This window comes from Fukomys damarensis, unplaced genomic scaffold, assembly GCF_012274545.1.
Source record: "Fukomys damarensis isolate Sample0158 unplaced genomic scaffold, DMR_v1.0_HiC HiC_scaffold_17, whole genome shotgun sequence".
NCBI classification, from domain to species: domain Eukaryota; kingdom Metazoa; phylum Chordata; class Mammalia; order Rodentia; family Bathyergidae; genus Fukomys; species Fukomys damarensis.
In genome coordinates, this window is record NW_022900929.1 from 48,809,186 (window position 1) to 48,827,838 (window position 18,653).

The 18,653-nt window shown below is 35.8% G+C and overlaps 1 long non-coding RNA gene and 1 other non-coding gene across 3 annotated transcripts in view; one reads left to right on the forward strand and one right to left on the reverse strand.

The window, feature by feature from the left end:
• The window catches only part of LOC104864170, a 164,280-nt gene that overhangs the window by 100,519 nt on the left and 45,108 nt on the right, over positions 1-18,653 (forward strand). The window lies entirely within an intron of this gene.
• On the reverse strand, positions 2,729-2,922 carry LOC117286668. The gene has a single exon (XR_004517817.1). It is a non-coding gene; the product is annotated as a U2 spliceosomal RNA (small nuclear RNA).

The window sequence follows — 18,653 nt, forward strand, 5'->3', positions numbered from 1 at the left end:
TAGTATAGTTGTTTGTCACTTTGGATCCAGGAGAGATTGGTTCCACAGCCCCATGTAGACACAAATATCTGAGAATGTACAAGTCTCTTATATGAAATGGCATGGCAGTGTTTGCATATAACCTATCTTTCCATAGACTTTAAATCCAGGTCATTATACTTATGCCTAATACTAGGCGGAGCTATTAAAAGGTAAATACTATAAAAATATTTGTTATACTGTATTATTTAGAAAATAATGCCAAGAAATATGTCTATTCATATTCAGTATAGATGCAGTTTCCCCTTCTGACTATTTTCTATCTGAAGGTGGTTGATTGGAGGGTAGAGAATCCACTGATATAGAGGGCTGAATGTGTAACTGCCAAAGGCAGGTTGATATGTTTTACTACACTTGCCAGTTCTCCAAGAGTCTGTGTGTCTAACTCACTGACCAGGCTAAACTGGGGAGAGATAGTCTTAGAGTTTGTAGGTAGCTGATGGTTCCTGTAGAAGGAGAAGGTGGGATGAAGTCAAAGATATGCAAAGTCCATATAGAAACTCCATCCCATTCTTGTAGTTTAGCCTGGACAGTTTTCATAATAAGCAATAAATAATAAAGCCATTGGAGGTAGAGAAACACCAGACAGTCACTTCTTTCCAGTCTTCAATCCTTTGTAGCTTTCTTTTCTAAACAACATATTTAGAGTTGCAAAAGAAGCTGACTTCTCTGCACTTTTTAGAACAATTTGCAGTTGCAAAAGAAGCTGACTTCTCTGCACTTTTTAGAACAATTTGCGTTAGATATCTGATACATTTTAACAGAAACAGGTGTTGAAGTCTATTCACCTTTGTGGAGAAAAGTGTCAGTGCTCTCTGTCCCCTGGGGGATGTCAACCCACATTTCTGCAGCTGCTGCCTTTGCTTCTTGCTTTATCGTTTTTTCTGTTGTTGTTGTTGTTTGTTTGTTTTTTACAAACAGCACTGCTGCTCCTCTGTGATGTCTAGAAGGTTATTCCATTATTGTTTGTACATTTTAAAGTCATTATCTTTGTTCAGGCTGCTATAACAGTGTACCATAGAGCAGGTGGATTAAGCAACCAACATTTATATCATACAATTCTGGAGACTGGGACATACAAGATCAAAGTGGCCTCAGATGCAGTCTTTATGAGATGGTCATTTCTTGCTCTGTCCTCATAGGATGAAGAAAGGAAGTTCTGATGTCTTTTTCTTTTCTATAAGGGAATTAATCCTACAAAGGGAATCAACTCTCACATCTTCATCTAAATCTCTCAAAGGGCTCACTTTCTAATACCATCACACTAAGCCTAGGGCTCAACATATGTATTTTAGGGGAATATAAGTATTTAGTCCATAAGTCCTAAATTGATAAATTGATACATACAATTTTAAACTAAATATGAGAGGGCTGGGATTTCCAAGCCTTGGGGTCTCAGAGTAGATTAGCCCAGAAATCTAGACTTTGTTCTGTCTTCAAGTGCACTCTTTTTACTGGGAAACTTCTTCCAAGAGTAAGTTGGTCTAATCTTTATTTCTCTTTTTGTTTAAGGAACACCCATTATTGTTTCTGTCATTAATGAAGACTTCTCTGCCCTGTCTGGAAGGAGACACATCAGGAAGTCCTATAAACAAATTCTTAGGACTGTCTGGCTCTCTTGGAATATAGGATCTACTACAGTGTCTTTTAAAGTTATAAACAACATTGAGAGTGTTATGTACCATAATACAATTTATTCTTGTTCTGGGAGTTAAGAGATTACATATACAGTAACTAGGAGAACTATGGAAAGTTTCATAGAACACTGTTTAAATTTTTACCAGCAGTGCCATGATGAAAGGCCCCAAAAGAGATTTTTAGAGAGGAAACAAGTAAGGGAAAGGAGAAGTATGGAGCTGAGAGGGGAGTGATCTGTTTTGTTCAGTTTATGTGGGTTGAATTTACAATGCTAAGGAGTTGGCATTTAAATATAAGGAGCAATTAGAGAACCAAAGGAGAGAAAGAGTAATCTATGGGGACTGTCCAACTTGGTGCAGGGTTCGTTTCTTAGGTCAGAGCCTCCTCATCGTTTCCCTTCCCGAGCTTTGATTTAACTTTGAATTCCTTTCTAATTCATTACTATGTTCCTTGTGGTGTATGGAGGACTAAAATGTCCCCTTGCTCAGGTGGTGGCAGCCCTTGTCTCTGTCTGCACTGACACACCCAGATGCCCAGTTTCCTGAGTCACATTAGTCAGGGTAGTGCTTTGGCACAGTGCAAGCCCACATACTGGACTGCAGCAAGCACATACACACATTGGCTCTAATTTTGTCTGGTTTGATCTTTATTTATTTTGGTTTGGTTTTTAGTGCTGAGGATCAAACCCAGGGCCTTTACATACACATGGAAAGCACTGAGATACACCATGAACTCTATATATTTTATTTAAATAAGCTCATAATTGATATACTCTTCCATGACTTGACTCTTTCAGTCAATGTATTTTTGACATTTCCTTATTGTCTCTTGTGGGTATCCAACCTTTTGGCTTTCCTGAGCCCCACTGAGTGAAGAGGACTTGTCTTGGGCTACATATAAAATAATATAATTAATATCTATAGGTAACAAAAGTTCCTTTACAAAATATTTTTTATAGCGCTAAAAATGGGAGGACAAGGTTGGACATGGCTGGTAACTGTTGCTGTGTTCTATTTTCTTTTTTTTTCTTTGTATTTATTGTTTAATAACTGCTTTGTAGGATAACATAATACTTTATCCTTTGTCCTGCTTCTATTTTTGGCTCTTGAAAAATACTGAAATAGATATTCATGAATATATGTCCTTATACACATGTATAAGAGCTTCTCTCAGGTACACTGCCAGGGTGTAACTTGGTAAGAACAGATGCTACACTTGATGTTAACCAAAAGGCCAAGAAGTGGTGGGAGTGTAGCTTGTATCAAGGAGATGCCATCCCTAATTCCTTTTCTAAGCAGCTTCAACTTGAGGACAGTTCCTACTGCAAATTTTTGCCCAACTGTTGAGTGTGAAATTATATATTGCTTTGGTTTTATCTTAGTCAGTATTTTTAATATAGGAACCCATTAGTGAGAGGATGGTGAGTATTATTTTTCCCACCAGTATGGTGGTGGAATTTCTTCAGGTCTGTCAGTTATTGCTGCATATACTTCAAATTCACTTTGTTAGATGGATATAAACATAACATTGTTGTAAATCATGCTGATTTATAACTTTTGTTACTATCTTCATCCTTTGTAATTTTTTTTCCATTTTTTCCTGGTGGTGTCTCAGCCTCTTTGTTTTTATTGTTGTTGTTGCTTCTTTTTCTACCTTTTGACTGAAATTGTCTGTACTTTCATTTTAGATTATATGTATATCCATATGTATGTGGTTGTGTCCTCAACACATATGTTTCTTTCCTATTATTTATTTATTTTTGTGCTACTGGGGACTGAACTACTGACCTACATTCCTGCCCTTTTCTCTTTTATTTTGAGATAGGATTTTACTAAATTGCCCAAGTGAGACTCAAAGTTGAAGTCATCTTGCCTCAGCCTCCCTCCGTGCTGGGATACAAGCATGCCCACTGCATTTAGCTCTTTTCACCCAGGTGTAATTTTTGTTTTCTAATGCTTCATTTAGTCTATTGAGATTTACTATAATAATATATATGGGTATCTGAATATACCAGCTTATTTTGTATTATCCATTGTATTCTATATTTTACAAGTTTCTAAATTTTAGGCTGTTATACAGGTAGTGTAACATGTATTTCATATTTTTATATCTTTTCCTAAAAATGCTCCTTGAGCTATGCATTATCTTATTTCCTTTGTTCTTTTTCTTTTTTAAAAAAGTCAACTCACTTTCTCCACTAGCTTATGATCTTTACAATATTTTCTATTATTTTACTGTTTTCTGTACAATGTAAAGCACAAACTCTTAAAATTCAAATTATTAGTTAAAGTTTCTACCCTCTTCCAGGATAATACAAGATCCATAACACTCTGTAGCTCATTAGATGGAATTAATAAATGTTAGTGTTCTATGGCACAGTGGGGGGACTATTTTATCAATTACTATAGGAGAGGAGCTTATTGCTAAAAATACAAAGTACTGAAAAAGAAATGGAAACATTTATCACCCTGTTTTGATCAGTACATACTATATACATGTATGAAATATCACAATGTACTTCATAGAAGTACAACTGTTATCTGTTAATAAAAATTTAAACATATTTAAGGACTGCAAAATGTGAACCATTCTGATTTAATCATTATACATTAAATCAAATTAAGACCCATAAATTTGTACAACAAAATACAAAGAAACACCACTCAATTTATTTACCTTTCAAGTATATACTTTTTTGGAATATTTAAATTATATACCTAAATAAATTTTACAAGGCTTTGTTCTAGTGCTTTGCCTAGATTTGTTTTCATATTCTATACTGCAGTTGCTCTTCGCTTCCATCTGAGTCTTAGATCTTTTATGGGGATATTTTATATCAAGAGTATACATCCTTTAAAAATCTTAGAGTATGAAAAGGTTAATTTTATGTGTCAAAGAGATTCCCAGACAAGGTACAAATCTCTAATGATAAATATCATTATATTGCATACATAAAATGTACCAATGAAGTTAAAATAAAAAAGAGATTCCCAGATATCTATTAAAACTTTATTTTTCCTTGTGTCTGTGAAACTATTCTGGATGAAATTAGCATTTCAATCCGTAGACTGAGGAAAGGAGCACCTTCCCCAATGTAATCTTTTTAAAGTGGTAATAGAAAAAAATAGTAGAGAGAAAAGGAAAATTAATTAGCTCTCTTCTTTCTCTTTGAGCTGAAACATCTATCTTCTCTAGCTTTTAGACATTAGGCCTTTGGCTTGGTGACTTAGGTTGAATTATAATCTGTCTCCTGATTCTCCAGCCTCTGGCCAACAGGAGTTAGGAAACTTCCATGATCCTATGAGCCAATTTCCATAATCTCTTTCTCCTCACTCTAGCCCCTCACAATCCCCTTTTCTGTTTTTATTTTGCTAGAAAGCCTTGACCAATAAATGCAGATTTACGGAGGCAAACTCAGTTTTTGTCACAAAATGTACTTATTTTGTCTTTTACTATGAAAGGATTTTGTCAGTGGTTATAAAATTTTAGATTAGGAGTTTTGTTTTGTGGTATATTGAACATATTTATAGGTTTTATGGTGATAATAAAAAGTTAGGATGGTGTATCTTGCCTCTTTGGATTATTTTAAGATTTTTTTAAAAAAATGTTTGATGTCTGATAGTTTCCCAAAATGAATGAGGAATGTAACTGTGGAGATTATATCTCTATCTCTATCTATATGTCTATTTGTTATTTTTCTTTATCGTACTTGGCATTTGGTATACTTTCTAGATCTGATATTTGGAGACTTCAAAAAATTCTACAATATTCTTACTGCCTATTATGATATTATTTTTTCTAAATTCTTATTTATTTTTCTGGAACTTCTATATGTTAGATTTTCTTAATCTTTTTTCTTTAATTGCTCTCTGTTTTTTATAAAAAAAACATTCTTTGTATTTCATGCAAATTCTGAATAATTTCTTTATATTTATCTTTCAGTTCATTATTTTTCTTTCTGGCTATGTTGAATTGTTTAATGTTTCTCTGGAGTTTTAAATTTTGATTACATATTTTTAGAAATTCTGTTATGTTAATTTCATTTATTTTATAATCTTTAATAATTACTTTGCTCATATTTTTCATTTATCCCTCTTATTTTTATGTACATAGTAATAGTTCTTTAGCATTCTTGGAGGAGTATTAGTATTTTCAAAGTACTAATTTCAAAATTCTTTGCAGGTCTGAAATTAAAGTTTATTTTTGCTTGCTTTCACATATAGTATTTTGTCTTTGTTTTGTAATTTTAAAAATTTATCTGCTATTGTTCCTTTGAATTTTCTCTATAGTAATCTTTTGAGGTCTTCAGAGATAATTTGTGCTTGCTTCTGCATAAGAGACCTGAGAGCTTCCTTCCTTGAGGTCACTACTAATGCAGAATATCTGAATTTTCACTGCAGGTTTTATGGGTCACACAGATGCATGGTTTTGGTTTGCAAATGTGTATGAGGTTGGGATTGTGAGTATAAGCCCTCAGTGAACAAATTTTTCGCTGTTTTCCTGTGCCAAGGTTGAGAAGACTGTTTACTTATACCTGGTCTACTCACTCCTTTTTCATCCTGACACTCAGAGTGAAGCCCATCAGGATTTCAGACTAAGCAGGAGAATTTCTAATAGGATCGTTAACCTCATACTTTCTCTAGGCTTTGCCTTTATTGTGTGACCCTTATGGAAAGTTCAAAGCGGAACTACAAGGACTCATGTGACTTCTGTCTGAAAATTTGGAAATATTTTCATTTAATTCTGAATCCCTAGATAATTTGACTTAGTGGGATATTTTCTTTTCATGAGCTTCAAATCTTTACATCTTCTTCTTCATTTACATGCACAGAAAATTGCTCTAAAAAGCACTGTGGTACTTTTATTTTGTCTTCCTTACACAGAACTTTGAAAATTCCTTTTAAATAATCTCTAAAGATTGTAATTATTATTCATAAAATTATCTGAAAATTGTTAATGAGTTGAGCAGGAATCACAGACGATTTAAATATTCTATTAAAATACTTCAGTGGAATTAGACCAAATGTGTTCTTTTAATACCTAATTTTGAAAGGTAATTATAGACCAAATCTTTGATAAGGTTAAGAGTTGATTTTCTTGCTCTGAGAATACAAGATTTTTCTTTAAGTGTCATTTACATAAATATATATTGGAAATATCCATGTTAAATCTTGCTGTTACTTCCATCTATACAGTTGGAAAAAAAAGAAAATGAGTGCAAATTTTCAGAAGTGCTATGAAAGAATAAAGACATTATGAAGAGTGGAGTTATTTAGAGATAGTGTCATTTACCATCACCTATTGTCACCCATTAAGAATCTATTTTTAAACACTCTTCTACCCATTGAGACTTCCTCTAAATGTTGTTCTTTGCCTTTGAACAAGGGCAAACTTTCATTGAGCTTTATGAATCACTCAAATGATATGTTTGAGATGATATTTCCATTGACACTTAAAAAATGCCTTTCATTGTATCTTTCCATCAGTAGGTGGCAATTATGGAGATAATCTTAACTTCCCATTTTCATAGTAGTGATACAATAACTCAGGATTGCATTGGCAGAAGGGCAATGCTTACTGTACTAATGCCATTAATTTCTTAAATATATGTAAGATACAGCAAGTTATATCCATGCTGACAACAATCCCAGGCAAACACAACATTCTTAATTTCAGAAGGAGGTGGAATGAAGTAAGATTGTAGTATTGGTATTTTTTCAACTCGCGGCATTGCAGGCTAGTTGGCAGTCAGTTGGAAATGTGCATTGGTTTAGTGAATTGTGAGAACAGGGATGCTGTTCAGTTTTTAAATAAAGTTATTGTCACAAAAATGTTACATAAATCCCTAAATATGAATATTAAAGATATGCATAATTTAATAACAATGTTTTATCTCACTGTTATGGTTCCATTCCATGTTTTATAAAATAACCATGACCTATTTTGTCCCAAATTTGTTTTTCCCAGATATGCCATAATTAATGACTATGTACTGACCAAGATGACCTTATTGTTTCCCCGAGTTTGAGTAGATTTTAGACTGGTTTCTTCTTGAATCTGGGTCTCTGCCTTCCTTTTTCTTGGACTATTTATTTCAGAAAACTTACAATTATTATTTTTAAGTGCAGATGTTCCATTTATTGAATGAATAATTTTATGTTTATTAGTGTATGTTTGCAATACATAACGATTACATTCAATGTGGGGAGTTAGTGCATGCATATAACACATCTTAATTCTTTTTACTTCCCCTTCCCCTCCCTTTTCTACCCCCTCTCTGTCTCTTGATTTCTGAAAAGGAAAAAATAACTTGTAAATATAAATATTTCCTATATCTCTTTAAGATATAACTTTTAAAATGTCTTCTTGTGAGTTTTATAACCCAGGAGAAGTATATGTATTCAAACCACCTAAGATTCTAGGCTTCCCTAGTCCTATCACTTAATCTCAACTCATATTTTCCACTTAATTTTCTAAGTATTTTCAATATTTTTTGAACACAGGGTTCACTTTTCTTTCTGCAGTTATATACTTATCTTTTTTTCTCTGTTTCAAACTCACCTTTTTTATATTCACCTTTCAAAATTCTATTTGTGCTTTGAACCCAGAAGGAATGTCGTGATCAGCCTTTTAAACACCCACAAGGGAATGAATTTTTATGACCTTTGTATTTTCGAAATACACTTTTTTTGCACATCATAATCTAGTTTACATCTTGATTACTTGGGAATATGCAAGGTAACTTTTATTATTTTTATAAATCTTTGAAGATGAGTTTGTGTCTAATGTATTTTTTTTTTGTATTTCCAATTACATCATTTCTATCTTACATATGGTAGAAATGTGTTAAAGGTGTGTGTTAGTGAACTTTAGTTTTTTAACACATCAGTAAAGGCAAAGCAGTATCTCAGCCCCTTCCCCATTAGGGGTAAAGCTGCTCGGTAACAGTGGCTTTAACTGCATGCCCCAGAGGCTTCTCTTCAATTACATGTGAGACTTCTCAGGGAGATCAGAGCTGCTGATTCTTGTTCTCACTAACCAGAGTTATAGACCCAATCAGTCAAATCACATTCTCAGTTCAGAAAAACATGAATAAAGTTGGAGAATAGCAGAAAATTCCTTGGCTGGAAGATACCCCATCCTATGGTCTTAACTCATACTCTTGTCTGACTTAAACAGGGAAGTAGAGTTGTAACTTGAGTGAGGTAGCAAATCTGAAATCTTCAGTTCCCTCATGTCATGGACATTAAAGGAAAAGAGGATGTTCATTTTTATAGTTTGGGGCTCCAGAGTTCAAGGCCTTATAGGAAACGGGGAAAAAATCAATGTACTGGAAGGGCCCAGGATTTAGTTCACTGAAACAGTACCTGCCTAGCAAGCGAGAGGTCCTGAGTTTGATCCCTGGTAAAACAAAACAAAACAAAACAAAACAAAACAAAACAATGTACTGGAGATCTCATCTGAATCTCTGTAGATCAGTTTATCCACATAAGGTACACGCTCATAGCTGGCTCTGTGCACTGTCCAACCTTCCTTCTTCCTTGACTCAGAACTCCATTGGTTTTTCAGTATGGCAATGTGCCTAGTTGAATACTCATTCCAGTGATCTCCCTTGCTGCTCTATAAGGCAGTCTGGCCAATAAAAAATAATTCTGGAATAAAAAGAGATAGAAAAGTGGTTAATGCCCTTAGCGCTTTCTCCTTTTTCACTTTTTTCCTGTCTGGAACTTCATATAATTCTCTAAGAACTAGGAGTATAGCATCATTTTGGAAGCCTGAAGAAGAAAGTTACATGTGAGGGTTAATACGTGTAAAGACAGGGATTCTAGCTCTCTGGTGGTATTTTGGTATAATTGTATTAGAGCTATTGTGTTTCTCTCTCTCTCTCTCTCTCTCTCTCTCTCTCTCTCTCTCTTTCTCTGTAGAAATTAATTTGTTAATGCTAATGTTCTATGTGGGAAATACAAACCTAGAAAATATACTGGACATGCTTACAGAACGTGTGGATGATCTGGCTAGCAGTGCAGACCTGGCCTCTACATGGCTTATGCCATCTTCTATACGTCTCAGTTTACTTGTCATTGTTTGAATTCAGAGGATCTAACAAAGGACTTCAAGGAAATACCAAAGGATGAGGTAAGAATCCCTAAGCTACTACTAATCTGCTAAGTATCTTATCAGACAGTGGTGTGAGCCAGCAGTGAGTTTTTATTTTGTTAAACCACTGGGCTTTTAGAGTTGTTAACACTTTAGGATTAATAACTCCAACTAAAACACCACCCCCCAGGGCCCATCAACAGATGATCAGAGAAAGGAAATGAAATATATTTATACAATTGAATATCACTCAGCTTTAAAAGGAAAGGAAATCTTGCTGTTTGTGACAATGTGGATGAACCAGAAGGATGTTTTTGTAAGTGAAATAGTGTGGTCACAGAAGGACAAGTACAGTGTGATTCCACTTACCAGAAGTATCTAAAAGAGTCAAAATCATAGAAGCAGAGACCGCAGCATAGGACACTGTTGTATTACAGGTTAAGGAAAATTGGAAGTTCTCATTCAATGGGTATGAAGTTACCATTATACAAGATAAATAGGCTCTAGACATCTGCTGTACAACACAATGCTCATAGTTAAAAATATATTTTGCACTGCAAACTTTGTTAAGAGGGTTTATCTCATATTATATTCTTAACACACATGCACACATAAAGAAATCTGAGGAAACTTTGGAAGGTGTTAGATATGTCTATTACCTTAATTGTGGTGATGGTATCATGAATGTTTACATATGCTCAAACTCATCAGATTGCACACACTTATATCAGTATAAAATGTAATAAGAAAACACAACAAAACAAAAACTCTCCCAGCAGAAGGCTTGGGAATATTCCTATACAAATTAAAATGTTTTTGGGTATGAGTAACAGAACATTCCAAGTCTAATTGTCTTAGACAAGGATGTTCAGTGTCTCATTAACCAAGAGAACAATAGTGCCAAAATTGCCTAAATAGATAACTTACCCACCATAACAGTCTCCAGTTTCTTTCTGCTCTTCCACCTGTAGTATTTTGGATTTATCTTTGGGCATTCTCTCAATTTTCTGAGGGTTACCATAAGTCCACATGTGCAGCCATGATCACATCTAGAAAAGAGCCCCCATTTTCTCTTGTTTTTTCTTTTCCCTTCTTTTCTTTCCCCTACTACTCCCACTTCCCCTACTCCTTTAGAGCTTTTCTTCCTACTTCACATTATCAATTATACATTTTGATCCTTATTTATACTTTTAGTTTTTCACACCAGGGAAACTATTTGGTATTTACTATTTGGTGTCCTATTTATTTCACTTAAGAGTATGGCCTTAATGTGCTTCCATTTAGCTATAAATGTCTCTTGTTTCTCATTCTTGATGGCTGAGTAGTACTCCATTAAAAAAAAGAACACGTCTTCTTTAGTCTCCAGGTGATGGGCAGTAAGGCTGTTTCCAAGCTTTAGCTATTACAAATTGTGCCACTATAACCATGGATGTGCATATATCACTGTGGTAAGATTCTTTTAATTCTTTTGGAAAGATATCCAGCAGAGGGCTAGGTAGGTCAAATGGAACTGGTAATCTAGTATTTTGAGGCATCTCCATACTGATTTCCACAGTGTTTGCACCAGTCTACACTCCCTCAAACAAGGAGAAGGGTTTCTTTCTCTACACAACCCCATCAGCATTTCTTATTGCTTGATTTCTTGATAACAGCCATTCTTCCTGGCATGAGATGGAATCTCACTGTTTTCATCTGCATCTCTTGAATAATCAGTGATGTTGAATGATTTTCATATGTTTATTTGCTGCTTTTACTTCTTTGAGAAATGTCTGTTAATTTCAGGTGTCCATTTTTGAAGTGGGCCTTTATATTGGGGAGATCTGATTTTTTAAAAAGTTATTTATATATTTTAGATAGTAAACCTTTGCCAAAGGAACAGTTGGCAAAAATTTTTTTCCCAGATTGTGGGTTGTCTCTTAGCTCTGTTGCTGGTTTCCCTTGCAGTGCAGAAGTTTTTTTTTTTCAGCTTTAATTGAGTTTATTGGTACATTTTAGGGATACTGTACAGTTACATTCATTGTTGGGATCTTGTACCTCTACATGACAAGTCTTGATTCTCATTTTTTCCCCTTACCCCTGCCCTCCCTTCACCCCCTCCTTCCCTCCCCATCTACAAACACTTTATTTCATCTTTTCATTCTCTCACATTCTTTTAGAAGTTTTTAATAAGATGAGATCCCAGTTATTGATTCTTTGTGCTAGTTCCTGTGCTACTGAGGTTTTGTTCATAGAATTTTTTCTTATGCCAATGTCTTCAAGAGTTCCACTTAACTTTTCTTCCAGCAAGGTTAGTGTTTCTGTGAAGATGTGTTAGAGCTTCAATCCATTCAATTTTAGTTTAGTGCTTGGTGAGAGATATAGGTCTAGTTTTAATCTTTGGCAGGTTGGAATCCATTTTTTTAAACACCATTTATTAAAGAGGCTATCTTTCTTTCAGTGAAGATGGTTAAGAGCCTTCCTTTTTTTTAGACAAAAGAACATTTTCCAGAAGCATGGCAGTAGACATCTTATGTTTCATGAATCATGGGTATCTCATGTATTCATGCCTAGAGCAGCCACTGGCAAGGGAAATTGATAAAATGTGATTGGTGAGATCAGCCCCAGGAGCTATTGTTGGTGCCAACTTTTTCTGATGACATGGATGTTCTGAGAAAGGTAGGTCTGTGAACAAATGAGAGTTCCATTAGGAAGATAAATGGAGTATGAAAACAGGCACCAAGCACTATATTTCCTGTGAGAGAATTCATCCTGAGAAGAGGGTCTGCATACCGTGAGATCGACACACTAATGAAGATTCGGCTACTAGAAGAGATCAAAGACCACAAGTACAACATAGTGATCGATAAAGGAATACGTTCCTAGCCCATCCCTGAATAAGGACTTGCATCCCAAAGAGAGTAGGAGCTTTACAGAATGAGGGATTTCCCCCCCTGCTCTGTTTTCTTCCCTCAGAGGATTTCTAGAGTTTCTTTTCCCTCTTGGGCTCTTCCTCAATTACTGGGGCTGCTGTCTCAGACTTCATGAGTGCCTGCAGTACCTTGGAATTGTTTTCTCAGCTCTTCTATCTTCCATGCTTCCCCAGCCTTTTCACAACCCCTTGTACCCATGCCTTTGGCTGGGCATTCTGAGCTCCCTGCAACTCCTGCAGGTGTAGACCTCTGCCTCTCTATACTCCCAAAAGGCAGTGGCTCAGATGGATTTTCCTCAGTTCTTCACTGTTTCTGGATTCCTGTGGGCCCATGCCTCAGGTGAGTTGCTCAGCTTTCCTGCCCCACTCATAAATTTTCTACATAATCCTTTGGTGAAGACTCTTTGGAAAGAGTTCTCAGGAACACAGCTGACAGTTTTTGTGACTGGCATGTCTGAATTCAAAATTGTTACACAAGCCTATGGTGTGCCTTTGAAGAAGGTGTTGATAATCAGCTGATTTCTTTTTATTCCTTCCTATGGTAGCTTGCTTCTTGTCTCACTTGCTTTGCCACTTGATATAATCTGATTCTGTCTTTCTCTCTGGGCTAGGGAAAAAAATAATTCTCTCTGTGGTCTTGTGCCATTCACCAGAAACAGCCCAGAAATTATTAAGGTGAGAAAAATCTTCCTACTTCTAAAGACCTGAGTGGAATGGAGGAATGTGGTATTGATAAAGCACAGGGGCTGGGATCATCAACATGAGCTACATCCATAAGGGGCCTGCAGAAGAGAGCTGGGGCCATGCCACAGGGAGAGAAGGGAGAACATAATCAGGGTTCTTCATTCCTCCCATCCTGTGGTCTTCTGCTGATTAAATATCTTAGACTGGGGAAAGAGAGTTGTCTGTCATACACAGCAGGGCAGAGAACAGAGAGAATGGATTTCAAAATGAAAAAGAGAATGGCTGTTAAAGTTTGTCCTTTAGGTTACTTGGCATACATTTTCACCCTTCTACCCATGTTTAATACCTATATGTTGACATACTTTCATCCCATCAGGTGTCATTTACACAGTAAAACATGTTCCTGCTTTCCCTCAAAATGGAATCACAAAGTATCCGTGTTATCCAGGGCTCGGTACTTTAGTCCAACTTGACTGCTGAGCAGATGAGTGGTCGCCTGCTCCCAGTCAGTTGCATTACTGCATACACTCTGTCTCCTGTCGGATCAGCAACTGCACAAGATTCACATAAGAGGGTCAACCCTATTGTGAACTGCACATGTGGAGGATATAGGTTGTGCACTCCTTTAAATCATCCTGAAACTATCATTCACCTCTGCTTTATATGATATGTAACCCCCTCCATTAGTCCTATATATTTTTTTTGTGGTCAGGTCATTTGAAAGCTAAATTATAAAATTAGGACTCACCAATGCTTCTCAGACAAAATAGTAAAGGAAGAAAAGTAGGTTCTCTGTTAACATATACAGATATAAATATAACATAAATACACATATCCTTATACAATCCCTATTTCTGTAACTAGCAATAAGGCCATAGTTTAATCATTTTCTTCTATTATTTTTACTATATTCTATTGCATACAACCACACCCCAAATTAGGTTATTTTCTTGACAGAGCAAAATGGATTTTTTTTTTCTTGAAGCTTTTGAGTCTTTAGTGATACTGCTTTGATTGAGTGGTTCTAATTTCCCACTGATTTACTGGACATGAATGTTTTTTTGATACTGGAGACCCCTGCAGTGGGTTCCCATCTCCTGCTCAATGCTATGTTGTATAATGAGATGAAAAAAATCAAAGATTTAAGCTGGGCGTAGTGGCATATGCCTGTAATCCCAGCACTCGGGAGGCTGAGGCAAGAGGATCACTGTGAGTTCAAGACCAGCCTGGGCCACATAGTTAGTTCCAGGTCAGTCTCAACTACATAGTGAGAACCTGTCTCAAAAAACAAAATAATCAGAGATTTAGAGACAAAGTTAAAGAGACAGATACAAGGAGCCAGGATGACCTGTGCTTGAGCAGTCAGAAGCTTGAACAAGCAAAGGCCCTGAACACCCAGAGTTGTTGACGTTTATTGGTGACACCATAGTTGGAAACCAAAATTTCCAGCCCGTAGTTTTAATTTGGGTTTAATAGGAAGATTGTGTGCCTCTTTGTGGAATCTTTCCTCTTTTGGAAACCAAGCTATATAAGCCCTCACTATCCAAGTTTTCAATGATGCAACAATTTTGCAATAGTTAAAAGGGCTTTCTGCTTCCATTTATTGATTTCAAATATATGTGTAATGACAATGGGAGAAATAGCACTTTGCATTTGTCTCTGGTTCATAATACACTACATCTTAGAGAAGAACACAGCAACCTCAATGAGTTTTCTGTAAACTGTCTTCTACTCTGTAAGGCCAGCTACTTCTTGGCCATGGATTCATAAGATGAGGGCTTTATATTGGTATAAGCCCATTGCTGAACTCCTTCTACCACTTTTTGGTCTGAAATTGCAATGGAGGCCCAAGAGATTTTGGTGGCTCAAGATTTTCTCAATTTTATGTGAGAGATACTCATATTTTTTTCATCAAAATATCAGTCCAATTCTTCCCAATAACACCCTGATTCCAACCTAAGAGACTTGAGTGAACTTGCATTGAACAACTGAATCAGGGGTTACCTGACAGTTGGAGCCAAAGAAGAGATATATAGCTTCTCCTCAGGACTCTGCTGAAGCCAGGAAAAAGGAAGAAATACCCTATGGGTTTCCTTTTTCCTACTACTGTAGACAGAGTTCTTCAGGACAAAGATTTGCATGCAAGAAATTATTGAGACATTCTGGGTAAGTGGAAGAGGCAAGATGGAAGAAAACCGAGAGCCCACACAAGTTCCTCAGACAGAAACTGTGCTGCATCCTGAAGGGACAATCTGGAGTGTAGGCTGCACGTAGTTCTCAGTCCTAAAGCTAAGGACCTCAGTTTTCTACCTCTCAGTCATTGATTAAGGATGATTATTCCCACCTGAAAATAAATTCTCAAGCATTTTTAGCTCTTTGGTGCCTTGATAGTGTTGATCTGAAAACACTGTTCTAGAAATAAACTAGGGATATTCCCTTGAAGTGACATAACATCGAAGTGGGTGGGCAGAGCAGACAAAAGAAATGAAAGGGGGATCGGATCCTAAGGGATTTGAGTGCAGTGCTGACATTGACAGCATGACTAAAGCCACTCATGAAAGCCCTTAAGAACTGCTTCAGACAGTGGTAAGAATGATGGAGTAAGCACGTTCAAAGTGAGAAGGAGTATCTTGAGGGAGATTAATGGCATTATGTATTGTAATATATTGTTTAAAAATACACCACATTTGCTGATGTACCTTGTATATTTTCTGATCCAAGAGCCAATCTGAGATTACAGGTAGTCATATCTCATTAGGTTCCTCTTGGTTATGGAAATTTCCCAGACTTGTTTATCATTAATGGTGATTTTGAGACCATTTGTTCAGGTACTTTACAGTTCTTCAGTTGGGGTGTGTCTGATATTTTCTTCATGTTTAGACCAGGATTGTTGGTTTCGAAGGCTGACCACAGAGGTGAAATGCCAATCTCATTTCTCATGTCAAGGGAACATGGTTTATAACTGATGACACAAACCTTGATCACCAGGCTGTGGTGGTATTTGTCAGGTTTCTCACTACATTTTCTTTTATAGCTTTTGGAAGAAAGTTACTGTGCACAACCCACAAGTTAGAAGTGTATTTATCACCATATGGTCCACCTGATTGGACATCCGAAGCAAAGGAAGCCAGTGTATCAGAAATATCTGCACTCCCATGTTTTATTGTACCACTATTTGTATTAGTAAGATATGGAAGAAAGCCTATATAGTCACCAAATGATAAGTAGATAAAGAAAATGAGTAATAGATGCATAGTAGGATACTATTCCTACACAAAAGAAATAAATCCTGTCATTTGCAATGATATGGAAGAGTTGAGAGAAATATTTGTTAGAATTCAACCAATTCAAGCCCCAAAAGACAGAGAGTGTATGCTGTCACTTATGCATGGAAACTAAAAATGTTGATGTTATAGAAGTACAGAGTAGAATAATGATTGCCAGTCTGTGAAGGGTTAGGAGAATGAAGGGAGGATGATTAAAGAGCAGAGGGGTACAGCTGGATTAGAAAATGTCTTTTAATGTTTTATAACACAGTAGGGTATCTAGGGTGGGCAATTAATTGTAACTTTCTAGACAGGTAGTAGAGAGGAATTTTAAATGTTACCAACACAGACAAAATAATAAATTTTTAAGGTGATGATTGTACCAATTATACTTATAGGATCATTAAACATTACACACATGTATTGAAATATCATATTCTATCCCATTAATTTATATGCTATTTTGAGTCAATTAAAAACAAGCAAACAAAAACAAACAAGAAATGGATTTATGTTTCATCTCCTTCAGGGTAAAATCTTTACCTAAATTATTTTAGCTTTAATAGATTTTTATCTTAAATGTCTATTTCTTTAAAAATTCTAGGTTTTACTCTGTAAATAGAGGTTTAAAAATGAGGACAATAATAACTTCCCACAACCATTTCTCTAAGTTAAATTGAATCCTTTAGTAAAAGCACCAAACTTTAAATCACTTTTATAGATATCTTGGTATCCAGAAGATACTGATTTGAAAGTGTGTTTCCAGCAATAGATTTATATATACTGTGAAAGCTATTGAAATTTTTTCTGTGTTAGCTTTGTGCATATTTAATGATTAAATGAATTATTTGATATCATATGCAAATTTTCAACTTTATTGAGGAGAAGATCTGTGTACAGAAGAAACTCTTTTGCTTTTCTCTGGCAGTGTTGTATGTTGTATGTCTTCATTACTTCCACTTGAAAAAGATTAATTTTTCACTGTTGATATATTCTGGGTTTTATATGGAACAGAATTCTCAGGTAGAAAAGTGATTTTACTCTTCTACTTGCAGAGCTTTTGATATCCATCAAAATTCCTGTCATATCCTGTGGATATTACTTTGACCATTGCAGCCAGAAATCCTGATGTAATCAGTTCAGTCTTCAGGGAGTTCTTTGAATCAAAACCATTAGAGTCTTTAAATGAGCCCCGCTCGTGGCCCTCACTGGGCTGTGCTTGCTGGTGAGTTTCTATCAGTAATTAGGTCTTTCATTCTTGGCGTTGAACAAGCAATACTTGTCATACTAGGGCACTGCAAGTTTTGGAGCTTATTTGTGAAATAAAGGGAAGCAGAAAATGCAAACTTTACTTGGGCAATACAGAGTATTAAATATTGAGCTTTTTGTTTGCTGGAGATGTCACTTAATTTTTCATTTATAGATTTAAACAGACTATCAACTTATTTTATGCTAAGTAAAGCTTTATAAATTCCTTTCCATATATCTTATATAATTTTCATGCTCCAAACAGAGTTCTGAGTATATTGTGTTTATTTTGTTTTCTGATATATTTATTCTCTCCCTCTTTCTCTGTCTGTCCATCTCTGTCCTGCTCTTGTTTTTGCTTCCTTTCCTCTCCCTGTTTTCCTCTTTCCCTCTCCTCCGTCTCTTCCTCGCTTCCCTTCTCATTTTCTCCCTTACTTTCTCTCTTTTTATCCCTGCTCACTGTGTCATGATCTGTAATGTTTGTATAAAGGTGATATACGGAACTGAAGGAATGGATAACATTATTATATACACTGGCAGAATAAGGTAGATTATGGCTACAACGGTTTTAAGTGTGCAAGGATTCTGATCCTGGTATTTAAAATGTACTGTGTACTTCATCTTTGGGCCCAGCCTTTACACAGTGCCAGTTGAGTAGTAGGCACGTATTTGTTTGTTTTAGGGGAGATGCATGCTCTTGGCTTCTAAGAGGATTGGAAAAACTATTAATGGATCAGTGCAAAATTGTTTTAACTAGAAAATAACTTTATAAG